Genomic DNA, 15,655 nt, shown 5'->3' on the forward strand with positions numbered 1-15,655 from the left:
TTAGAAACTCAATGGCTTGTAATATTTACAATAGATCAAGTAGTCGCACAAGCTTCCTGACAGTAGGATATGTTCTGCTGTGAACAATTCCGTTACAAATTATCAAACCCCCGCAATTTATCAAAAGTTACTTACTGTAATACAGATGAGTGCAAGCGGTCTCCTATAAACGTTCCTTATAGTTAGTTTTAAGACAGTCTATATTACACTATGCAACAAATTAAATATCTTCTTTACACTGAGCCTATGAGTAGGTTGCTAAGATTCTTCAGTCTTAAATCACCACACGACACCAAATTTCATAGTGAAAATAATTTATTAATTTTTATATCCGCGCACTTGTGCAGAAAGGTATTTTAATTTGGTTCACATAATTCCTGTATGTAACAGCATAAAGGAATTTGGATAGACATATCTATAGCAAAATACTCAGAATAATGACAGGAGTCGATTTAGTCATATCTGTCTAGCTATCGTTGAGCAAAAATTAATATATTTCAATGAAACTTGGACACATTACTATTTATCCAAGGCCGTTTGTTGTTCAAAATAAATGAAATCGGTCTACAACTGCGCCCATCTTCCATATAGTAATGATAATTTTCAAAAACCGAACGCACTGTCTGTATGATCGGATAAAATCACGCCCATTCTTTATATACGAGGTGTGTTCAAAAAGTATCGCGAATTTTGAATTTTCGCAGGTTACGTATATTCGAATTTCGATTCTTTTGTGGCGATATGTTGGTACTCATGTCATTCATTGTGAAAAAGGAAATTAAGTGTGCGGAAGCACTCCGAATGTTGACTGTGTCATACGGAGAGGCTACTTTGGGCCAAAGCAACGTTTACAAAATGTTCTTAGAAGGCCGAGAAGATGTGAACGACGAAAAGGGTGCCGGACGCCGGAGCACTTCAACAACAGACGAAAAAATTTATGAAGTGAAGAAAATAGTATTGGGCAATCCTCGAATCACCGTTAGAGAAGTTGCTGAGCACCTAGACGTATCGATTGGCTCGTGCCATTCAATGATTCGGCATGAGACAGGTCGCCGCAAAATTCGTACCAAAACTGCTCGATTTCGACTAAAAGCAGCATCGCATGAACATTGCTAATGAGATATTGGACTCTGTCCGCGAAGACCCAGGTTCATAATTGATGACGAATCGTGGGTTTATGGTTATGGCGTGGAAATCAAAGCTCAATCATCTCAATGGACGCTGCCGCACGGACCAAGACCGAAAAAAAACGCGCCAAGTTCGGTCGAATGTAAAAGTTTTGCTTACTGTTTTCTGCGATTGCAGGGGCGTTGTGTATCATGAGTTCTTGCCACAGGGTAAAACGGTCAATAAGGAATATTACCTGCAGGTTATGCACAATTTGCGCGAAGCAATCCGCCAGAAATGCCTGGATTTGTGGAAGAACAAAAATTGGCTCTTGCGTCACGATAACGCCCCTGCTCACACATCTTTGCTTGTGCGCGACTTTTTGGCTAAAAACAACACACTAATAATGCCACAGCCACCGTATTCCCCAGACCTGGCCTCTTGTGACTTTTTCTTGTTCCCGAAACTGAAGAGGCCCATGAAAAAACGCCGCTACGCTACTATTGACGAGATAAAGACGGCATCGAAGGAGGAGTTGAACAAGATAAAAACTGGCGATTTTGAAGTGCTTCGAAGATTGGAAAAAACGTTGGCACAAGTGAGGATTACTTTGAAGGGGACAAAGTAGATATTAATGAATAAATAAATAATTTTTGAAAAAACACAAAGTTCGATATACTTTTTGAACACACCTCGTATTTAGAGTAAATTGCCTCCTGTTCATCTGATGCTACAAACTACAACTCGAGAAAAAGTTTAGATATTTTAGCGAGACTCAACAAGGGCACTTTAATGGGACAGATACCTGTAAATTTTTTTTTTCATAAAATGTTAATATAATCCTTTAAGAATATGTCAAAAAAATTTTAGAACGTAAATTTAAGTATTTCTTATATTATAGATCGTCAACCGTGACGACTCTGCTCTTTTGCGTTCGAGCGCTGGGAGACCTCTCGTTACGTTGCATTCAAACTTTAGGCGCGTTTTTTTCAAAACTATATATTTCGAATTAGCGTACACGATAACTCGAAAAGTTATTGACCAATCTCCCTGAAATTTTGTTCACAGCTTTTTTATGATATTACTTTCTATGTGAATTTACAAGTTTTTGAAAATTTTTCGAAAATAATTTTTTCGAAGCAAAAATAGGAGGAAAATTCGTCCCAAAAGTAATTTTTTTTAAGCATTTTATTCCGCGATTTTTTTTCCATTGTTTTTTAATTCATATAGAAATTATGACATTAATAAACAAAAAAATTTTTGGTTTTTTGTATTCAGGTCACTGATACCGATGCGACAATGCCCGCCGATTGAGAATCCCCACTGCGACCTTCCTGGAAGAATTGAGTGTACTATACATCCGCCATTTTAAATGATTAAAATAAAAAAACAAATTTTTATATTATCTTAATGTATAAATAAACTGTATGTCAATTTTGAAAAAAATATATTCACTTCGTCATTTTAAATAATTTTAACGAAAATCAGGGAAAATATGGCCGTTTACAGGTATCTGTCCCCTTAATTGATAAACGTCAAGTCTATGCTCAAAATCGGTCAATAAATAAGCCCATAACTCTTATTGTCCATGAGTTTGCTTGACTCCAAAAATTGTCAGCCAGCCCAAGTTATATTTTACCAATAAAGTATAAAGGTGCATAAAGTATGTACAGTCTGGACCGAAGTTAGCACTTTTTATTTGTTCTTTTTAAATTAGATAAATAAAATTTTTCCTCTTACTAAAAAGCATGCATATGTTTTTTTGAACGATTGGTTTTCCCCTTGAATTCATTTATAATGATTCCCCTTTTGGTTCCCTGGCTGATAGCCTTTTACTTGGATCAAGCATTTCAAACTCTGTTTTTTCTTAATGAAAGAAATTTCCGCCTTCATCGCTTACTAAGCCCACATTTTTCCGGGAAGTACCTCGAACGGCAGTGTGGAAAATAAATTGTCAATGATATATTGTCCCCAAGTTTTTGATAAGCATTCAGAATACGTTACATTTTTTCTTTTGCTTGCTGAGTAAATTTTTTATGAGGTTAAAAAAGTCAACCGTGTCTCCTTTTTGTTGGAATTGAATTTATATACCATAAAATAATGGATTAATTATATATTTATTTATTATCTGAACCTGGAAAGTTTCTTCATTAACATTAGTAATTTTTTTGAAAAACTGTGATTTAATTCAGTTTTACATTGTGACCACTTATGTTTAGTTGTCGCACATCAAAATGGGTGGTAACCCCTGTTTTAAGCCGACTCCGAACGGCAGAAACTCGGAGGTTTCCATTGCTTGCGAAGTGCGACGGCTGTTAGAAAAAGAACTTTTTCTACCATCTAAAAGTATTGAATATAAGTGAAAGTTTTTATTAAAATAACTGTAAACAACAATAACAATAAAATACTTTTTAATAACTGATGGTTATGTAATTTATAGTAAAAAATGATAACCAACATTCTTAAACATTTCTTTAATTTTAAACGGATTTAGTCGAATTATAAATATTTTGTTTTTTTTTTTACTAAAGAATCTATTTAACGTAAAGCAAATATCCGATTATGGCAATAAAAGAATTTGTGTCAACAAAAAAAAAAAAAATTAACGATCCATTGAGAGTGGCATTTTGAGAAATGGGAAAATGTATTCCATTATGATCACCAATTTTATCGTCTTGGACTAACTTTAAGAAAATTCTGTTCGATTTTTTGAAAATTACAATAAAACTTAACTCCTTAGTAAATTATGGAATGAAGTTCAACGGCTGTAAAATAGCTGGCTTGGCTTATATTTTCTTGACCAGTCTTTGACCTAGCCTTTAGGGGTCAATTTTGTTTTAAGTGGTTCATGGCCGTACTTACCCATCTACCACAGAGAAAATACAATACAAATATTTCCTATCGCCAGTTTTTAAAAGCTATTACTTTTAGATCTCCTCATACAGACTGTTTGTATTCCGTATGTTTCACCTTCTCCAGAATTAGTTTCAAAATACTCGGAATCCTCTGAGGCAGGTGCTTTACGCTACAGACCAGAAACATAATAATTTTCTTTTGAAGTAGAACTGCCTACAGAACTTCATTCGTCAATCCCGTAGACATATTCTTGTTCTCATAAAAGGCGATTAATCTGAAGGTTAGTTGGCGTACCCTTTGTTTCTTTCTAACTTGCCTTAAAGTGAAGTGAAGGGAAATTAATTAAGGCTAACCGGCATTTAAAGCATTCAATATAATTTTTATTTTATACATGCCGCAGTTTCGGATCTAGAAATTTTCTCAATGTAAGATAGTTGGAAAAGTGATTCGTTTTGGGTCCGAGATATCTAAATTTTGGGATTCGATAGCTAAATAAGAGTTTGTGCACCTTTGTTTACTAGGTGTTTGTAAGCTCACATAGTTTGAATAGTTAATCTTTTTTCTTACTATTGCAGGTTTACCATAGAAAATATAGTTTTTCAATGTATGAGGTGTTGCAATTAAGTACCAGGAATTTATTCTTCTTCTTAATTGGCGCGATAACCGCTTATGCGATTTTGGCCGATTTTAACAAAGCGCGCCAGTCGTTTCTTTCTCGTGTTAACCGGCGCCAATTGGACACACCAAGTGAAGCCAAGTCCTTCTCCACCTGATCTTTGCTGCTGGTGTTGAGCAACGTCATCTTGCAAAGCCGTATTAGTTTTGCGGGGATAATAAATTTAGACATCGTGGCATACAGGAAACTCCTTTTCGTACTGTCGAATGCAGCTTTGAAGTCGACGAAAAGATGGTGTCTGTCGATTCTACTTTCATGGGTCTTTTCCAAGATTTGGATCAGGTCTAAAGCCTCACTGAAAAATACAATCAGTTGGTTGATGGTGGGTGAGGAGGATGTCCAAATCGCAATTGGAGGTATTATTAATGGTTCTTTCGATATTCGCGGTATCATTTATCGTGAACTAGCTTATACCCGTGGGTTTCACCCCACATTTCTATCAAAAAGTATGCTATGTTAATAAAACAACGTTAACTTTTTTAAGTCAGTTTAGGTATTATTTAAAACGATCAGATAAACGACATTTTTTGTAGTATTATTTTGAGTATAAATAAAAAGGTTTTTCGGTGCGCCAACTCTGGAGCAGGCTACATATAATTGGCCATGAGTTGGTTAGATTGCTAGACTGTTTACTTACCGATAAAGCTTTACCAATAAGAGAATGCATTCAATTCAGCAATACCTCTATCGTTGATAATATAAATTCTTTTCTATATCAAATGGTCTAACCCCCATTTTTCTCTAAGCTCATATTTTTTCTAGGAGTACTAAATACTAACTTCATTAAACTTTTTACCAATTTTTGGTATTCTACCATAAATGCGTCTAGTGATATGCAGCATGAAAAATCCCATTTGTATAGGAGGTGTCACGCCCCATTTCTAGCTATCACCAGTTTTCATGCAGGTGTTAGGTATTAACCTTATATAATCTCTTACCAAATTTCAGTTGTCTAGCCCAAATACTTCCGGAGATATGGACGATGAAAAATTGCATTTATATGGGAGGTGCTAAGCCCCTTTTATCGTTTTTCTCAGTTTTCTTGGAGGTGTTAGGGATTAACCTCATATAACCCCTGGCCAAATTTCATTGGCCTAGCCTAAATACTTCCAGAGATATGGACTATAAAAAATTCCAGTTGTATGGGAGGTGCCACGCCCTCTTTTTCGTTATACGCAGTTTTTCTGGATGTGGTAAGGATTAATGTCATATAACCCCTTACCAAATTTCAGTAGTCTAACGTAAATACTTTCAGAAATACGGACTGTTAAAAATTCCATTTGTATGGGAGGTGCCACGCCCCCTATATATACCAAATTATTTTTTAGCTTATGACCATCCCGGTAAGGTATCCAGTTCGTGTTTCAAATTTGGTTACGATCGGTTTATGCGTTTAGGACGCAAGTCGATCTATATAAAAAATTCCAGTTGTATGGGAGGTGCCACACCCCCTTTTTCGTTATACACAGTTTTTCTGGATGTGGTAAGGATTAATGTCATATAACCCCTTACCAAATTTCAGTAGTCTAACGTAAATACTTCCAGAAATACGGATTGTTAAAAAATCCATTTGCATGGGAGGTGCCACGCCCCCTCTTTAGTTATACGCAGTTTTTGTGGATGTGGTAAGGATTAATGTCATATAACCCCTTACCAAATTTCAGTAGTCTAACGTAAATACTTCCAGAAATACGGACTGTTAAAAATTCCAGTTGTATGGGAGGTGCCACACCTCCTTTTTCATTATACACAGTTTTTGTGGATGTGGTAAGGTTAATGTCATATAACCCCTTACCAAATTTCAGTGGTCTAACGTAAATACTTTCAGAAATACGGACTGTTAAAAACTCCATTTGTATGGGAGGTGCCACGCCCCCTATATATATAAAAATATTTTTTAGCCTATGACCATCCCGGTAAGGTATCCAGTTCGTGTTTCAAATTTGGTTACGATCAGTTTATGCGTTTAGGACGCAAGTCGATCTATAGATACATACATAATTTGAATTTTATATATATAGATATGACTCTGTCGGACATATACATGTATGTATGGACTGTACCCTTCTATGATGGCCTTCTTGGGCGGCAATGTAGTCGCAGGGGAACTCATCATCTGTATACCGATAGCCGAGGAAGTTGGAAGCGTGGTGATTAACGGGTTAATTTCGGAGGATTGTATTCCATCACGGTGGCACATATCTCTCATCTGACATATTCTCTGTACCTCTGTACTATTCCTTTCATTGTATTCACTTTGTTGTCTCAAAAGTCCCTTCATTTATTTGCCAAGCTGCTGCAGAGCAAGCAAACTCTTTGTTGGCCGAGTGAAACGGAAGTGGAAATAGCTAGAAAATTTATTGCTTTCGCAGTCGAGCGAAGCGCATGAGAGTCTTCCTGCAGATGTGCTACACTGGATATTTTTTTGGACAAGACGTTGTTGATGCTGGTTTCGTGGATAATTATAACGCCGTCGTTATCTTTACAACCCTAAAGGCAACCGGAAATTCAGCGAGAGTTTGACAAAGAATTTACGCCACGTATGTGTGACGCAGCGCCAAGAGGTGACGAAGCTTCAATAAAGCTCCAATTTAATTTCACATGAAGTGTTGAGTGATTGCGCAGTGCAAAATGGCGCATACGATGCATTGGGCAAACAAAGAGCAGCGTCTTGTCCGAAAAATTCGGCACTCGGCGAATCTTTCAATTTCTTATGTCACACGTTTTCAATTTTTAAATATTACATTTATTCTAGGCACAATCCGCTACACCATTGCCCTGGTTCGAGATGCTGCCATTTCATGCCAGCCGAATGCAGGCGCCGTCGACGATGTGTTAAGTGTAAATGCGTTGAGCGTTTTACAGCTCATAAAAATCTATTAAATTATTCAAATGCACATCAGACATTGAAGCTTAGTGAGGGAAAAAACGCTGAGACAAGCGCAAATTTACAGAAGCCGTCAGCGAAAAGAAATTGTTGGATGGGTAAGAAAGAAAACTAAGGAAAAAAAAACAACTGTCACTGCGCCGCGTTACATTAAAGCATCCGCTGAAAGCAATGAAAGGACTGTAGCCGCACTCTACTCGTACACTGCAGGACATATGCTCCAGATTGTAAAATAGACGACGTACATCCTATGCACGAATACAAACACACACACAAGTAAATGGTAAATGCATTCGCTTGCCCAATTCGTCTTCCTTATATATGTGTGGTTGCGTGTATGCATGCTATGAACTTTAGTCAGCGCGCGCTGGAAGGTATCCGTCTGAAATGGAGATGTTCGGGCATTCTGACGCATAGGACGCATAGCCATTTGTTGTACTTGCACGAGTTTCGCAGTTGCAATTCGTCCTTTAGCTATTAAAAACCACTGACAAAGGCGGCAGATTGCTCGTTGCTTACGTGTTTGGAGGAGGTTAATGGGTTAAGAGCTTGCGTGTTGCATGCACTTTCTTTATGACTTAAAGAACCCATGTCGTGTATTCTAGTAAATGTGATTGTGTGTGGGTATAGTAGTTACTGGGGAGGTTTTGGTAATATGCATCAGTGTGGATGAGGAATTTAAAGATTAAAACGTGAAAAAATGGAACGATGTCGAAGTGTTTTTAAGACGATGGCTTACCGGTGTTAGAAAATATATCCTGTAAGAAAAAGTACGTGAACGAAGCTTTCCAAACACTGTTTGTTTTTGAAGTCGGAAACCAATCTTCTTAGTGTCAAATTCCTCTGAATCTACGTATATAAGGCGTGGCTATTAAATTACGTGACTGACGCTGTAAGAACCGTCTTCCTCCCCCATACTCCTCCTTTATACATACAACCAACCATTGTTCAAAACAGTGCTAGAAACCTTCTTCTGTCGAATTCCAAAATTTATTGCAAGTTTCGTCTTAGAAAACAAATAGAAGTGATGCGGTGAAATATCCCGCAAAAAAGACTAATGGTTTAATCCTTGGCTACTATACTTAGGTAGAAGCCTACTGAGAGATAATAGGGAATGATCCAGTGCGCTTTGGTCTTTTGTAATACTTAATATTTTTTGGCAAAAAAACAGCTCTAACGAGAATGAAGGCTATGGAAATACTAATTTGTTTACTGGAGAAAATATTAACTGATTTTTTTATATTTTTATCAAGAGGAAAGAGCGGTATGCTTTATACCTGTAATATCTAAGTAGCCAAGAACTTAGCTTCGTAAGCTTCCAATAAATGTTCATCGATCAAGAAGTATTTTGCTCAGCTCACCCGTAATTACTTTTGTTACGGACTCAACCAAGAAAAAATGGTGTCAAAAACAACGTTTTAAACCAAACTTTCCTCAATGTGACAAAATTGCACGTCGAAGTATGGGAAACTTGGACATGCTGCAGAGTGCAACTAAAGATAATCAGCTTTACCATTGGACTAGAAAATCTGGGCTAATCAAACATCTTTTTGAAGGAAACTGATTACAGAGGCCGAAAAGAAAGCCCATCGAGCTAATCAACAGACGGAGCTAACCAGCAGACGGTTTGGTTGGATAGGCCATACACTGCGCTAAGATGCCGTCGAAGTCTGCCGGGCTGTCCTTTCTTGAAATCCGCAAGGCGCAACGTATTCTGGCGACGTACATATGATAGATGCCCACCTAAGATACTCCAATACTAACTGGAATAATCTTAAAAAACATATGAACAAGCGTAACGGCTTCAATAACTTTGTTTTGGCCCTACGCTCCACCCGGAGTTAAGAGATATTATGCACATATACACACCACAAAGGTCCAAAAGTGTTACGTGCATCTGCAGCAAAATATTTGAAGAAATCAAATACGTCCATAAATAAGTGGGTGAAATGGTAGATCGAAGTTAAAAAGTTGACGACTTCCCGGTACGATGCAAAAAAAAAAAAATACCTCTCCAAAGCAAGATCAGAAGATGATTGATTTTTTGTGACAAAGCCGAACTTATCATTGCGTCAATCTGAAGTAGTTTTAAGGAAAAGCGGTGCTAATGCATCCAAAAATACGATTCGAGAACGTTTGCATGCATAAGACCTCAAATTCCGAACCACATAAAGAACCCGCTGCTCTCATTATTGCACACTGAAGAACTACTTGAATGGGCTAAGACAAATTCAGAACGGAATTGGGCAAACGTACTATGCACGGATGAATCTGCTTTTTGGGCGAATAGTTGTATACATCGATCATGATGTGCTGCTGAGCCCAGATCTGAAAAGAAATCAGTAAATATTTAATCAAGGTATAAAGTGCCAGTGGGCTGGTAAGAAATCGGATGTGACTACAGAAAATGTGTGTAATACCTGATGTTTCGGAGATCTTAAGAATGTATGAAAGGTATTTGAGTAGAAACTCGCAAAAAAAAAGAGAACTGCTCACTGCATCACCATGCAAAGCGCCATATACTCGTATTATATTTAGTTTTCTTTGCACAACTAATTGATCTTTCACCTGACCTGTGTGCAACAGGAACTTTTTGCCGTTGATGAACCAAATATACTGTGGGATAGCGCTTTGAAAGCAAATTAGTATTTATGTACTCATATTAGGACTGCAAATATTAACAGAAAAATGTGCTGCCTGGATTTCGGGATTTACTTTGTAATTTAAGCATGCCATGAATTTTAACTATTTAAAATGAGAGATACACTGATTTTAAAAATCAGATATTTAATAATACAGACAAATCTTAAAGTAATACAATTTTTCATCTCCGTAATACCGCAATACATGCACGATAAAAAGTATGCAAATACAATATAAATTTCTTACAAAAGTACTAATTAACATGAAAAAACATTAAACAAAAAATGAAAATAAAAATTCCAAGAATAAAACCTTTATATTTTTTTTTCTACTCAAAAAAATAAAAATTAATTATTATTACATTTAAAATTCATTCAAGGCAGACTTTAATGTAGCGAACGCTTCTCAAGGGACGAACACGCTAGATTTCGCCCTCCCCAAGCCAAAACTCTCGGCATCATCGTAGAACAATCAGTGGCGCTCCCCGCTTTACTTCGTTGACTTTAAGAAGGCATTTGAAACAATTAAATGAGACTCAATATGACTGGCGCTGAGTAGAAAAGGAGTTCCCGCAAAGATAATGCGTCGCATCAGAGCCCTTTACAAGAACTCCGAGCTGGCAGTACTTCACGACGGCAACATCAGCGACGCAGGCGTACACAAGGTTGTCCCCTGTCAGCACTTCTCTTCGCCATCGTGCTAGACCATCCAATTCACCCTACACAAAAGAGGAATGGCATGGAGTTTCACCAGACTTCTTGAGGACTTGGACTTCGCCGATGACATCTGCCTCCGCTCTCACAAACTCACTGACATGCAAGCGAAGGCGGGCAGAGCAATACATATAATGGTTGACGGATGCCCTGTAGAATTTGTCGAAAGCTTCTGCTACCGGCGGCCGCCGTAGCCGAATGGGTTGGTGCGTGGTTACCATTCGGAATTCACAGAGAGGTCGTTGGTTCGAATCTCGGTGAAAGCAAAATTAATAAAAACATTTTTCTAATAGCGGCCGCCCCTCGGCAGGCAATGGCAAACCTCCGAGTGTATTTTTGCCATGAAAAAGCTCCTCATAAAAATATCTGCCGTTCGCAGTCGGCTTGAAACTGTAGGTCCCTCCATTTGTGGAACAACATCAAGACGCACACCACAAATAGGAGGAGGAGCTCGGCCAAACACCTAACAGAAGTGTACGCGCCAATTATTTATTTATTTATTATTTTTTTCTGCTACCTCGGCTGCACTATCACGACAGACGGCGGAGCAGTAGAAAATGACATCTGCAGGCTAAACAAAGCAGGGGCGGTATTCGGGTGAATGCATACAGTATGGGCGAGTTCACAAATCTTTAGGCGTACTAAACTGGAACTTTAGCTCATGTGTGAAGTTAGTGTTGTTGTCCGGAAGTGAAATAAAGCTGGTCTTTAACACCATCATTAAGAAGCTACAATCTTTCGTAAACAAATGCCTCCCCATCATCTGTAGAATATTCTAGCCGAACATCATCAGCAACGACGCGCTGTGGAGATCAACGAATGAAGAGCCCACCCTATAAGGCAAAGATCACTTAGAGAAGGTTAATGTTGCGCGAACTATCAGATGCCGACATCACAACAGCCCAGAACCGTGTACAATGGAAGAGTCTTGTTGAGGTTCTATGCTTCCGAGAGGAGTGAATAAGGATATGAAAAAGGTAAGAGCAGCAAAACATATAAAGTGGAGTTTTCTAATCTTGGCCTGTGCCTGTTACATACAAATCTGGCTGATGAAAAATATCTTTCAGCCTCAGCACTTGTCGGGGAACCCGGCCAAAGGTAGTCAGTCACAGGCCATTTGCAGGGAATGAACAATCATCCCTTTTGGATTTAAGGAAGTTTCGCGCAGATTGATTTCATAAATTTTGCAACTTCCTAAAAATTTTCTGTTCCGGCTACATTAAATCTTCTTCGTAAAAAGATTTGGGCTAGAAATTTAAAAGTATAGTTTCGAACTCTTTCCTAATTCTAGTCAAAGATATCATCTTACAAAAATCATACATCAACTTATACTCGGATCCGCCAGATAAGAGCAAACGTCTGACATAATCGTTCGACGCTGTTTCTTATTCTTCTTCTATTCTATATTGACAGTAACCGCCTAAGAGATTTTGGCCGAGTTCAACAAAGCGCGCCTTTCGTTCTTTTCTTATGCAAATTGACGCCAATTAAAAATGAAAGTGAAGCCAAGTCAATATTTTCCTCGCACTTTTTCTCTTGAAGAGACTAAGGTCTATTCCATCAGGCGTTGTTATCGCCCAACCTTTTGCATCATACAATGGGATGGACATGATGAGAGTTTTTGTTCTTCTTGAGATGACTTTACTAGTCAGCTGCCTACTTTTCGGGATTCCGAAATTAAAAAAAATAAATTTAAAATTCGCGCAACACTTCTGTTAGGTGTTTGGCCGAGCTCCTCCTCCTATTTGTGGCGTGCGTATTGATGCTGTTCCACAAATGGAGGGATCTACAGTCTTAAAGCTGACTCCGAATAGCAAATGGTTTTATTTATGAGGAACTTTTTCATCGCAGAATAATAATCGGAGGTTTGCCATTACCTGGCGAGGGTCGACCGCTATTAAAAAAAACATTTTATATATTATCATTTTGCTGTTTCATCCATGGAGATTCGAGATTAACACAATCTAATTCCGATATATCTGGAACCTGATGAAAAATGTGATCCCGGAATCTTTGGTCGGCATATGCAGAAGCTGGTATTGACAAAAACGTAATCAAGAGCACCAACTTTTCGTGTAGTACTCGTAAATTGCCAAAGTGTCAGATGTGGTGATGGCGGGCAGCAGAGCAAGCAGAGCAGCGTGTAACTTTTAAATTAGAGTATTTTCAAATGATTCCCATTGAAATGAACTCAACTGCATTGATTCCATTTACGCGTGCAGTGATTACTGTTACATAAAGAGATGAGGTGCTGGCACTGGTGGAGAGTATGAGCGTGGAACAGAAGCATTGCTAAGAGCGATGCTTTGGGGGCGGCGAGGGTCGTCTGTTGAGGCTAAAAGGGTGTTGCTATCTATCATAAAATCAATACGGTGCATACTGGCCTCTTTTTATTGAGTGTCTTATTGGCTATTGCGTTAAATCCACAATACGAGCTTTTGGCCTCCTTTATCAGCAAACTTGCCACATAGCGCCCTTTTTGGAAGCTTGGCTATTGATGCCGTTTGTGCTGCTGATGGTGTTGTTGATGGCCTGCCAGTCAACAACTGCCAGCGAGTTGTCAGTTCGTTTGTGCAACCCACTGTGTGTGTATGAGCGCAATTTGGACGCGTGACATTTGCCACATTTGCATTGATTTTCAATTTGATTTCGTTTTGTCAGGTTTTTTATTCTCTCAGTGAAGCGTATCCAATTGAAATTTTGTCTTTTTGGTCATTTCCTACTAAAGCTTACTAACCAGTGCTTGTGGGTAGTGTTGGTGCAGTAGTGGTGGCGCCACTGGCAGTAGTTGAATTGTTGGATAATGTGGCATTCTGATCGGATATGTGGCAGCTTTGAAAATGTTGACTATCGATTTGGTGGCAGTGATTCGAAACGCAAACTAAGTGCCGCACGTCGTTGACTTTTGCAGCACATCCGTAAGGCGGAAGAAATAAAATGAAGTGGAGCACAGAAAGGAAATAAAAGTCGCACAAATAGAAATAATAATAAAAAATGCTCAAAGATGTAGCGGAATTGGCGATAAAACCGAAAAATGTAAAAAATCCAAAATTACCAAAGCGTTGTTAGCGCTGGTAGAAAATATCAAATTTACATTTTGCAACAGCAGACACGCCATCATCATAGCAAACATAAGAAGGAGCGCATCGTTCGAAACCTCGCTCGTACATGGCGTGACAGCTGTGCAGTGTTGCAGCGTCAGTGTGACAGAGTGATTCGCTACTATTTACATTTGTCATTTGCTTGCAGGATATGTTCATGTGTTATACGTATCACACGGCGCGGCGCCTCCCCTCCCGCCCTTCTATATAGACTTAGCTAACTAAGCAAGGATGTGAACAGAGTTTTGCATGGAAGGAGATATGTGGCATGCAGCTGCCTAGCAGTTTGAATTGCATGGCTGTGACACTGACTAGAGCTCCAACAAATCCGCCTATTAGGGAGTGGTGCGAGTGCTTCTACGTACATTTGTCTATTTGCATCTGCTGGTGTGTGCGTGCGTATGTTTGTGCATAAAACATTTGTACTAGAAATCGCTTAAGCGATCAGAAAATATGTGCATTACAGTTACTGATGTCCGCCGGCAGTATTTTATATTGTTTGCAGGGAGAATCATCTGAGTATTTGCAGAACTTTTGCTCCTTTTTAAGCATCTTAGAGGTGGGAAAAGAGCTGGGGTAAGAGAGAAAAAATTAGTTGCAATTATCTTGAAGGTATTTAAGGCTAACTGCCGACTCGAATACAAAAATTGTTCATCGCATGCACGAGGTATAACAACACGGAGGCTTTCCTCATATAAGGTTTTACAATAAGAGCGGTTTGAAATGGAATAAAACCTGTGGTAGGTAGGGTCTGAGGGGTCGAACTTTGAATAGCTCTGCTGAATAGTTATGTTTATTCTGCACACTTGATGCATGATGAAGCAACGCGTTAAAATTATTGAAACTTATTATGAAAAAGGTAGATCTTTAAAGATCTGGTTGATGAAACTGGTTCTGTCAAGGGTAGTAAAAGAACTGGCAGACCAAAAACTGGACGTTCCGTTGAGAATATTGCTGCTGTAGCGCAAAGTGTTGCTGAACAACATTCCACATCGATATCTCGACGTTCTCAACAATTGACATTCATGGCGGATTTTACCTGTAGACGTGCTTATAATTTAAATGATGCAATTTTTCGTATATAATTAATAAAGGATCATTGTTTTAAATAAAAAGAGTGAATGCCGCAAACAATATCTGAGGCGCATCATTTGAAAGACCTTTTATTGCAAAAAACATCACCATGAAGTCAAAATTTAAGTATTTTTCAACTTTGCTGCCCATTGCGCACAAATAATAAGTTCGTGCGGTTTTACAACAGATGGCGTAACTTGATTATTATTCCATCGATCCACATTTCCAAACATTCATTGGAGAGCTACTGTCGTAAGGCACAAACGTCAGTATAAGTTTTTTATTTGAAGCGTAAACAACAATATTTTTACCACACTTGAAAATGTCGAATTTCGTGCCAAATAATGTGTTTTTGCGGGGAATTCTTCTTCATTATTGTAACGGAATCGAAACAAAGTTAATTTTATTAAAAAACACCGGTATGATTTTTTGCGAGACGAAGCAGCAATTTGTCCTGCGCACTTATGCTGTCCAACTTCGATTGAAATACATCGCTAGCCTCAACGCATACGCAGCCTCATATAGCTGTAATAAGTGGCGTGATATTTCTCTCTATGTACACTAAACCGGTTTTTAATACATAGATGCACATAAAGGT

This window comes from Anastrepha obliqua, chromosome 2 (genome assembly GCF_027943255.1).
Source record: "Anastrepha obliqua isolate idAnaObli1 chromosome 2, idAnaObli1_1.0, whole genome shotgun sequence".
Classification (NCBI taxonomy): domain Eukaryota; kingdom Metazoa; phylum Arthropoda; class Insecta; order Diptera; family Tephritidae; genus Anastrepha; species Anastrepha obliqua.